Source organism: Cupressus sempervirens, chromosome 7 (genome assembly GCF_028749045.1).
Source record: "Cupressus sempervirens isolate cs-2001-9-10 chromosome 7, ASM2874904v1, whole genome shotgun sequence".
In the NCBI taxonomy this organism is placed as follows: domain Eukaryota; kingdom Viridiplantae; phylum Streptophyta; class Pinopsida; order Cupressales; family Cupressaceae; genus Cupressus; species Cupressus sempervirens.
Window position 1 is genome coordinate 82739885 of NC_143124.1, and position 11679 is coordinate 82751563.

The 11679-nt window shown below is 36.2% G+C and overlaps 1 pseudogene; it reads right to left on the reverse strand.

The window, feature by feature from the left end:
* Positions 1-1074: 1074 nt before the first annotated feature.
* On the reverse strand, positions 1075-1758 carry LOC149545608 (putative transferase At1g60990, chloroplastic pseudogene; annotated as a pseudogene).
* Positions 1759-11679: the final 9921 nt, after the last annotated feature.

The following is an 11679-nucleotide window of genomic DNA, read 5'->3' on the forward strand; positions in this document are numbered from 1 at the left end:
TCAAACTTTAGGCAGAACCCACAACCCTCTCTATTAAAGCCTCACCAGATTTTGAGGTTGTTTTGGTAGGTCACTATGTTGCCATCGAAAAACCTCACCATTTTTTGATGGCGAGATAACGAATCATTGGATTTTCTACCTTTTTGATGACCTTAAAACATGGTGACATTATACTCTTTGTGTTTTCATCTGTTCAAAATTTATCTTTTGTTACCTCCAACTAGCATCGTCCATAGCTACGAGGACCCACCATAGAGTGTTTCCTTTCCAAAAGGTGCCTGTCTTGTAGACACAATATAATGTGTGTGCAATAGTACTTAAACCACAAAAGATCCTCCCGCACAAGACATATGGGACAAAATGTTTAAGGCCTACCATACAAATCTGCCATGGCTCCTCTCTTTAAAGTTGTATGCTCTAAAAACATGGAGGGCCTCCTTTTTTTTGCTATGAGTGCTTCATGGGTGGCTTCCTCTTTGACTATGGCCAGTGGCAATCTACTTTCTTCCCAACTTGCATGGCATGGGTTGTTCCTCAACATAGCGTGAGTCTTCTTTGGATGCATGGGCTCTACATACATGGGTTGTTTTCATTTTCCTATGGAGAGTTGCCTCTGATTTGGAGTGTTCTTATATTATTGTTGTGGCTTTGCTCATCCCTTAGCTTGGATTCCCTTCTTTGCAGCAGGTTCTTTCCTCTCCCCACGTGAATGTGAGTGTCTTAGATGGATGGTGTGTTGTTTTTTTATTTGCACATGCGTGAGATCTTTTTGTCTGCTGATTTGACTAGCATGAAGATCTCAACTTCGACCTCCTCTTATTCAACTTGTGGACTCTTCTTTTTTTGGTGTGGGCTTATGCTTGACTGGCTGCATGGTCTTCTTACCTGCAATAAGCTCCTTCCTTCCCCTCCTGCCCTGTACAACTCTAGCTTGGCATAGCTTCTCTCTTTCATAATCGCAAGAGCCTTTTTTAGTGCTTGGCTCCATGTTGTGGTCTACTTAACGTGCCTACCAATTGTTCTTTTTAGATTGGGTGTGGGATCTTTTGACATGTCATGGCCTACTCACAGCTTCTACTTGCTCCTTTTAGTGAGATTGAATTCATCTGTAAGCTCCTTACCAGCAGCGGGTCTCCTTAGAACAACTCTCAGTCGTTCCAAGCTGAGCATCCCCATGGGAATCGCTCCAAACTTTAGAAGAGACCCCCAAATAAAACCTATTGCTTGTGGTGAAAGCAATAATGAGTAGCCTCTTTTGGACATAACACTTCCAACACCAACAATTATGGGAGTTCCTTCCACACTATAATGCAAATGGGTACCATAAGGTTTTCCAACAATATCCCCATTATTTAAGTATTCCATCAATTGATCACTCGTTGGACCCATGATAGAAAAGAAGCAAGTCTTGTTGGTGATATATTGAACTTCAACCTTATAACCAAAAAAAGTACTTGTTAAGCATTGCTACAATGTTTTCACAAGTTGTAGGTGACACCAAAAGTCTGATTGCATTCTTCATAACCCAAACATTGGCAAGATTAATGGTGTAAGCTACCCTTCTTTCAAAGAATGGACATCTGTAGTGCTCTGGTTATGCATAAATTGAACTTGGTCATCTCCACTAAATCTAATTCTCCCAAAATGAGATTAATCTACAACCATGATACCATCCTCCATAGCCTTCAAATAAACCTCACCAATTCCAAAAATTTCCACAATGCAATCATCTAAAAACTTTGCACCCATATCCTCCATTAGATCCTTGATTTTCTTCCCATGTTTTCATTAATTCTTTGTTATCCTTCATTTATTGACTTCTTTCCATTTATGCTCAACTGCAGACCTTACAATTAAAACTCGTAAGCATCCCTTGTGCAAATTTCAACAAGTGCTTCAAATTTTGGGCCTAAGTTTCTTCAGCACTCTCATACTTTTTTAATGAGTGGATCTTCATGGCTCATCACAAGTAAAACCCATTGATCAATTTGACCTACAATGAGGGACTCATATGAAAATACTTTCATCTCCAAATATCACATCAATTTGACGAGATTAATCGGGCCCCAAAGTGGGTCCAGCTAAAAAAAATTTCATTTTCAGACCACTAAAATGTTGAATTGATCCATTAATAATCTTGAACTGATTGAAATTGATTTCGAGCATTAATTTGATCATTAAAAACTCATTTTATCATTTTTTGCAAACTGTCAAATTAGTGCCAGGAGATCCTTTGACTGGCCTTGAAAACAAACCCAAACCTCTGACCAAGCCCTAAAATTTGATCCACTAATACTTTGTTCCACATAATCTTACCCTGTTAGATCTCATCTCATGAAAAATTTAGGATCAAAAGATATTCGTTTTCAAAGTTGACCTCTCAAAACTACCTACAAGCAAACACGTCAAAAAAAAAACAAAACTGGGTTTGGATTTGGCTATGAAAATTGGGTAAAAGAACACTTGAGAGAATGAAACCTAGGGCACTAGTTCTCTGTCGTGAGGACACTATGGATCTGCAATTTGGACTCATGATGAATAACTGGACACAAATGGCGAGCAGTCAAATTAGGCTACCTAAATTTGCAGACTGGAAACAATGTCAAAAAAGTGTTTTTGCAAATGGAATGGACCTAGAAAAGTGTGCAGACGGATTTTTCAAGATGTAAAAATTGGCACATTAGAGGAAAAAATAGTGGTACAAACTATTCAATCTCACCTATCATTGATTTCAAGATATGATATCACGAACAGGGGCTCCAACAGACCCAAACCTTTGACCAAGCCCTAAAATCTGATCCATTGATACTTTGTTCCACATACTCTCACCCTGTCAAATCTCGTCTCACGAAAAATTCAGGGTCAAAAGATATACGCTATCAAAGTTGACCTCTCAAAACTACCTGCAAGCAAACACGTCAGAAAACAACAAACTGGGTTTGGATTTCGCTATAAAAATTGGGTAAACGAACACTTGAGAGAACGAAAACTGGGGCACTAGTTCTCTATCGTGAGGAAACTATGGATCTACGATTTGGACTAATGATGAATAACTAGACACAAATGGCGAGTGTTCAACTTAGGCTACTTAAATTTGCAGACTTGAAACAATGTCAGAAAAGAATTTTTTGCAAACAGAATGGACCTAGAAAAGTGTGCAGATGGATTCGTCAAGATGTAAAAAGTGGTACACTTTAAGAATTTTTAGAGCACAAAATAGTGGTACAAACTATTCAATCTCATCTATCATGGATTTCAAGATATGACATCACCAACAGGGGTTCCAACAAATCTGCAAATGCTGACACCAGTAAAAAGTTATAAATTGCGTTTGGAATCACGTTTGAAAACTGATCAAATGGATTCGTCAAGACTTTAAAATTGAAACATAGAAATGCTCTGACATCTACAATGCAACATAAAATGAATTTTAACATTTGGGTCAACTAAATTAAAATTATAGCATGTCAAACAAGGCTTCCTAGAATTTTGAACATTTTGCATCAGCATGACAATAATAAATGACCAACTTTGAGGGATTCAAAACCTAGCCAAACGAACTCAAAACAGCTTGAAATCTGAAAAATAGGTTCTTAGGTATGGATACTAGACACTCTCAAAGTAGTAAGTCATGAAAAATTTCTAGGTGCGAGATATTCAATGGCAAACATAGCCTCCTGTTGTTGTTTGACACTTAGGGTAAAAATGCAGATTTAACAATTGCTCAAAATGGGATCTTACAGAATAAATCAAAATGGAAATTTAACTTCATGGAACACTTAGACAGGCTGAATGGAAGGTGCTAGAAGCATTGAACACCTCTTAGGCCTCAACTTGATAGCAGGGTACATAGGCATTAAAAAGAATTTATAGGGCTTAAAATTCTCAATGGTACTCAAAATTGACTATGCAATTTTTAGTGCCAACAAGACCAACCCATTCTGATCTAAGGTAAGATGATTCATAGAATCACAAGACTACCAATTTTGGAAAAGGCCAAGGTTACCAAAACCCTAGGTTGAGTGGAACTGGCCAAAAAGACTCTTGTTGAGTGGGAGAAAAGAGGAATGAAGATTATTGGAATCATTAACATGGAGCTGAAGTTCAAAATTCATGCAATTCCATATAAGATCTATAGCTTCATTTGACTCAACAATGTGTCATGTGAGGCAGTTGATCTAGCTCTCAAGGTGGTGAAGAATAACTTGTCCTTCAACCTTGTCGAGTTACTGTTCAATCAACTCAACAACAACATGGAGAGCATAATAGGATCAAAGAACAATCCATGTAAATTTGGATCACTTTTGACTTGTTTATTCTTCTTTGTTCAAAATTTTTCCCTTCCAAAGGTACAATGGTATGGAGGAAGTATGTCCCTATTTTATATCAAATTAATGAGTATATGGAAGAGATGGGTGAAAATTTTGATTGTATCATGGGTAACTATTTTGAAACATTCAAAGAGAAGATGAATAATAGATTTAGGATCCCAAAGAAACTTGTAAAAGATTACAAGGATGATATATGTTTCATGGTGGACTATGATAAAGTATATATTCAGATAGTTAGACCTAGAGTGGCATGGGTTAAACCTATAAAGTATGAGTTTAACATCAATGCCACCAAGGATATCATAGAGGCCTTGTTGAATGAGCCTATGGACCCTAAAGCTACATATTTTAGGACTTATGGTGAGAAAAAGGAAAAAATAAAGCTTGATATTATACTTCCTCAAATAGTAAACAAAGGAAAGAAAAGGATAGTAAAGCTAAAACAAGAAAGTCCTACTCTCTTGCTGATAGAAGCAAAAGGAGATGATGTAGATGTTGATGATGCAGAGGATGAAGAAGAAGCAACAAAATCTAAGGATGAAGAGCCTCCCAAGAAGAAAGGTAAGTTTATCATAACTAGACCTACCAAAGCTTCTACTTATGTGTTCTAAAGAAAGTTAATGAAGGCCAAAATAAAATAGAAGTTCGAGGAAGAAGAAGAAGATGAGAAAATTAAGCCTCAATGGGATAATGCAAAGAAGATTGCTATGGATATCAGTGAGAAGACTCTAAGATAGATTATGCCAAGTCTTAGCAAAAAAGAGGTAAAGGAAGAATTGGGGACAAATGAAAAGAAATTGTTGGAATTACAATAGGAAAGGTAAACTCTAGAGTTGGGGTGGTGGGGGGGGGGGGGGGGGGGGGGGGGGGGGTTGAATCAGTGCTTCAAACTTATACCCTTAAAAACATTCACCATACATCAATTTCACAATTCAACAAGTAAATTGAAATACTGTATAAAGCATATACATCTAAAGTATGTAAAAAAGTAAGCATTCACACATGTATGACACAAGATATGATTACCCAAAAACCCTCCAATGAGAAGGTAAAATGGGGGGGGGGGGGATGACACCCACAAATCTTCACTACTATAGTAATAAAGTGTATCCAATGAAGGTTACAATGTTTGATCATGAAACATGATCTACCCTATGAAAGGTCTACCCTATTAAAGAATTTCAACACCTAATTAGAAGTCTACCTGATTAAAGGACTTTAACTTACAATTAAGTAAGCACCTTGTTAGAGGATTCTAATATAACTTGTTAGGACTACTTTATTAAGAGATTTAACTGATTTACCTATTTGAATGTCTCAATAATGATCCTGTGATTAGCACTCCATTGCTTGATGTCAGATCACCTCTATGTTGATGTGTACTTGATTCTTTCTAATCGGATACAAGTCTGCTATCCACTATTTCCTTTCCTCTATTCTCCTTTAACTAATTCTGCAAATGATACTCAAATAATAATACCTTAGTCACCATGACTGTCCTATTTGCACATGCAAACTCTCCCTCTCTCCTCTTAGAACATTCAGAGTTTGTCCCCCTTAAGAAGACCTAGGTGATTTAGGATTACGTATGAATCAATGAATGTGTTTCACCCATATTGCTACTTAAACCTTCCTTTTTTCTGATTAGATGCATGTAATACATAGGGATTCACACTTAAGATTCATCCTTATCAACCAAAGATCACAAATCAATCCTTAAGTTAGCTTTAAAATGGTTTACATAGTAGTTTGTGCCAATACAAACAACTATGTCAAAATTGTGTTACTCAATATCTGAAGTCCCTGGTTCTCGAGACCAACTCTAACTTCAATGCTATCACTTGACATCTAAGTCACTCAGAATGCACTACTTTCTCAACACCTAAATCACTCAGCATCTGAGTGACTCGACACTTGAGTGGCTCAACACTCACTATTTACTCAGCATGCTCTAACTTATATGTTGTTCTTAGCATATGTTACTTGTTTGACATGAACTAAATAAATGACTTAAGTGTATAGACACTCTCTTGTCAAAACCAATCTATGATTAACAATCTTTTTCTTTGACATGAGTGTCAAAAACTCTCGGTCATGCATTAATGATCTTATCCTTACAAGCATAACATAGATATTTGTTTGGCTTCAATACAAAATTTTAAAATTTTGCAATACATGACTTATTAGTCATAGCGCAAAATTTCATAACTCCCCTTGAGTTGATTGTTCTATTCTATATCAAAATCTTTCTCCTACTGAGTAGATTTGCATAAACTAATGCTCTATCTCTATTTTTGTCTAAGCTCATATTGTTTACTTACTCCCTTACTCCCTCTTGGGTTTTTCTCTCTCTTTTTCTCTACTTGCTTGCTCCCCCATTACTCTTACTCCCCCTTTTTGACACATATGTCAATGGGTTATACACTAATAGTGTATTTGTCCAAAAATCATTTATGGACCTCAAGTATGATCTTGAGAGATGCATCCCAATCATCACAAGCTACCTGCAAAGACTTGAGTTGGATGGCCAGCTCAATAGCAAGATGGACTAAGTTGTCTAGTGTAGAAAGATGAGGATCTTTCTTCATAAGAGTTTCAACATAGCATAGTTTCTTGTGCAATATCTCCATGTGTGGAGTTAGTGTTGACTGGATGCTAATCAATTTAGCCCTGATGTTGGATTCATCTATTTGTAAAGCTGCTAACTAACTTTGGGATTGCAAGAGTTCCTAAAGTGTTTCTCACTTTAAGCTAGAGACTTGGGCAAAGTAGTGCTAGATGATTGTATATGGTTTTCCAAACTTAGGATGTGATTCCTTATTTCTTGTGTGAAGAGTGTAGGATTCCACAATTTGGTGTACAAAGAGAAAATGTTCTCCAGTACCTTCTTCACATTCTCTATTTTGGTGTACAGAGAGAAAATGTTCTCCAACTTACACCCTCTAACTCATTATAATTATGACCCAGTTACAAAATAACCTATTTTCTACATTGGCATGTATCCCAAGGTGTTCAAAATCTCTAACCCATAAAACTAATAGTGGAAGTATGAGAGTTAGAATATTTATTTGACCCAAATGGGTATCCAAAAATGAAAAAACATTAAACATAAACTAACACTAAGCATATTTTTGGGTGATATAGGATTGCCTTTATACCACTAGATGCTCTTGCATTAGATACCTAGGGTAGATTGAAAAGTGACCCTATCACATTATAGCTAGTAGAGGGAAATCCAAATGGGAAACCTCTGTTGCAAATATTGAAGTTGAGTCTTCTGTTGATCATCCTTTCCACTTCACCAGGTATTCTTCATACTACCTATTTCTGGTACTCCAACCCACATGACTATCCAAAATTTCTTCAATCTCTTCCTTCATAGAAGTAGGAATTAGACATGGCTCCAGCATCAACTCCTCATCTGAACCATCGTTATGATATTTTATTAAGTTTTCAATATTAAAAATAGGAGAAAAGAGAATCCCCTCTAGAAACTCCACCTCATGCATTCCCTAAATCATGTTTCTTCAAAATTTTGCAAGGGCCAAATTTCTTCATCTTCATCTTGTTGTAGGCACCCACTAGAAATTGTTCCTTTCTCAAATATACCATAAGCTGATCTCCAACTTGGAATTCCTTATGTCTCCTATTTTGATCTTCTCTACCCTTATACTATAGGTTCATCTTGGTAATATGTGCTCGCACCTACTCATGTAGGTTCTTGACATGTTCAACAAAGTCTTCTACCTCAGCACTTGTCCTCTCTCCTTGCTCTATCTTCCTTAGCTCTGGTGTAGTTGTTGGACTACTCCCATACATAATTTGGAATGGTGATCTACCAGTACTCTTATTTATAGGATTATTGTAAGCCTACTTTTGGTAGAATCAAATCCCATCCTTTGGGATTATCTCCTACTAAACACCTCAGCAAATTGCTCAAACTTCTATTCACTACTTCTATTTTTCCATCAGTCTATGGATGATTTTCCAATCTAAACTCCAATTATGTCTTCAACTTCTTCAACAAAGTCCTCCAAAAATACCCAAAAAATTTAGTATCTCTATCAGAAATAATACTTTTTGGGAGACCATTTAGCCTCACCACCTCTTTGAAAAATAAATCTGCAATATGCACTGCATCATGAGTCTTGTGGCATGGAATGAAATATGCCATCTTGGAGAACCTATCAACCACCAAAAATACTAAGTCATTACCCCTTTATGTCCTTGGTAATCCAAGAAAAAATCCATACTTATGTCCTCCCAAGGCTTTGATGGAAAAAACAATGACTGATAGAGTCCAGTATTTTGACTAAATCCTTTGGATGTTTGACGTACTTGACAACTTTGCATAAACTTCTTCACATCTTGTGACAATTGAGGCCAAAAAAAATGTTCTCTAATAATGGTAATGGTCTTATCTCAACCAAAGTGTCCTGCCATCCTTCAACTGTTGTTCTCCTTGATCAAGTTTTCCCTCATGGAACTACTTGGAATACACAATTGAATTCCCTTGAACAACATACCATCTTGAATCATGTAATCTAGTCACCTGGTCCTGTCTAGAGTAACAAGTTCTTTACAAACCTTCCAAGCCTTTGCAAAGTTAGGATCCTCAAGGTATAGATTCTTGAGTTCACCAAACCTAACCACTTCAACTTGCATTACTGTCACCAACAACTGTCTCCTACTTAATGCATCTGCAACCCTATTAGACCTTTTGCTTATATGTTTTAATACAAATTTATAGCTTTTCATGAACTCTACCCATTTTGATTCGATTTACCTTGGCTATTTAGGTACTACAATTCTTAGTGATCAGTATACAAAAAAAATCTTTTGGCAACAAATAATGCCTCCATTTCTTTAAGGCCTGAACTATTGCATAGAACTCCTGATCATAAATAGAATACTTCTTCTTCGCATCATTCAAATTTTCACTAAAATGGGCAATAGGTTTACCTTCTTAGCTCAGCACAACCCCAATAGTACTACCACTAGCATTGCAATATACCTAGAATACTTTGTTGAAATTAGGAAGTACCAACATAGGTTGCTATGTCACCTTCTTCTTTAGTAGTTCAAAACTCCTTGCAACTCCTATAGTCCACTAGAACTCTTTTCTATCTCCCCTCATTGATTCAGTTAGGGGTGCACATATACTACTAAAATTTCTAATGAACTTCCTATAAAAACTAGCCAAACCATGGAATAGCCTCACCTTAGTGGCTAACCTTGGAGTAGGCCATTCCAAGATGACCTTCACCTTCTTTGGGTCCATTTTGAGACCATTAGCTGATACAACAAAACCTAAATAGACTAAATCCCTTTTGATAAAGCTACACTTCTTCACATTAATCAACACTTTCTCTTCCCTTAACCTTTCAAGGACACTATGAATGTGCAATAAATTTTCATCCAAAGACTTATTGAAAATCAAAATATAATCTAGATAGACAATAATGAATTTTCCCAAAAATTTCTTTAATACCTCATTCATAAGTCACATGAAGGTTCTTGGTGCATTGGTCAATCCAAAGGGCATGACTAACCACTCATATAGACCATCCTTGGTCTTGAATGTAGTCTTCCACTCATATCCCTCTTGTATCCATATGTGGTGATAACCTCTCTTGAGATCTATCTTTGTGAAGTAATGAGCTCCACTAAAAAAGTTCATAAGATCATCCATTCTTGGCAAAGGAAATTAGTACTTGATAGTTATTTTATTTATAGCCCAAGAGTCTATACACATTCTTCATTATCCATCCTTCTTTGGTGCCAGTACTACAAGTATTGCACATGGAATCAGGCTCTCTCGAATTAAATCTTTCCTCAACAACTCTTGAACTTGTCTATTTAGCTCCTTAGTCTCAGTAGGGGTAATCCTGTGAATAGCCTTGTTCAAAAAATTAGCTCGAGGGACTAAATCTATTTGATGATTGATTTGCCTTATTTTTGGAAATTCTTCTGAAACATTATCAGAGATGACATATCCATATTCACTTAATATACCTAAAACTTCAAGTGGAATTTCACTACTACCTTCCTTATCTTTTCTAGAAATTAAAGCATAACACATATGCTGATGTTTCATGCCATCCATAAATTTTCTTCCATCAACAAGACATACCCTAGCACTACTACATACCTTTTTTCCCTCCTTTATCAAGGGTTTCAATTTGTGGCAAACTCCATCCTTTGTCAGAGAGTATGTATTTGCATGATCATAATGTATAGAATGCCTATCAAACTGCCACAACCTTCCCAACAATAAATGGAATACATCCATTGGAATGATGTCATAGAGAGCCTCATCATGGTAATTCCCAATCTTGAACTTTACCAAACATTTCTCACTAACTATTGGAAATTTGATTGAAAAGCTCATTGGTGAAGATCAAAGAGGGAGATTATTGCAAAGAAGGAAGTTTGTTGTTAAAAGAATTTTTTCAATCATTGTTTTGTCATTGATGTCAAACTTGCTACTTATAGGAATGCCATTTTCTTATAAGATCCAAGTACTATCACTTAGTTGATTGATGAAGAGGATTTGATCAACAAGATGTAACAAGAGTACCTAAGGGAAAGGTTGAGTTATGATGTTGTAATGAAGTGCAAGGATCAGTTAAGACAATGGTTAAATGGTGTATTGATAACATATTCAAAGATACATAGGTTCATCACACTTATAAACATTGGAGGAATAAGTTGTAACAAGGTTGACTAAAAATTTTAAACTAAGTTCATCAGTGGGTGCCGAGCAAGCTAGTTGAAGCTAAGAAAATTCTCAGTTGGAGCTAAGCAACTAAAAATTCTAGTGTGTGCTGAGTGATCTTTAGGTGCTGAGTGAAGTTTAAGTGTTGAGAAAAGTATTACATATCGAGCATCAAAAAATCTTAGTTGGTGTCGAGTAAAATTCAGGTGCCAAGCATCAATAAAATTGTAGTTGATGTTGAGTAACACAGTATGTGCGGAGCACCAGTATTTCAATAGTCCTGAGCTACTACATTATTTTAAATGACAAAGATTCACCAAATTTGAGCTGACATAATTGTTACCTTCAATTTTTTGAACTATTTGGAGGATAAGGATGATGAGCTGGTGGCACAAAATTCTATGTAAACCATTTTTGCACGAATGTAAAAGGATTATTCAAGAAGTTTCTAGAGGAAACAAAATATGGGTTAGATACAATGAATCCTACCTAATTCATATAAATTGAAATTAAAGAATGGAAGAATCAAGTGGGAAAGGAACTTCAAGACTTCTATTTAAGGTGTCATAGACCAAGAAGAAAATGTTGTTGATGCTACTACTGTTGAAGTGCTAAATTGCAAAGTGATTA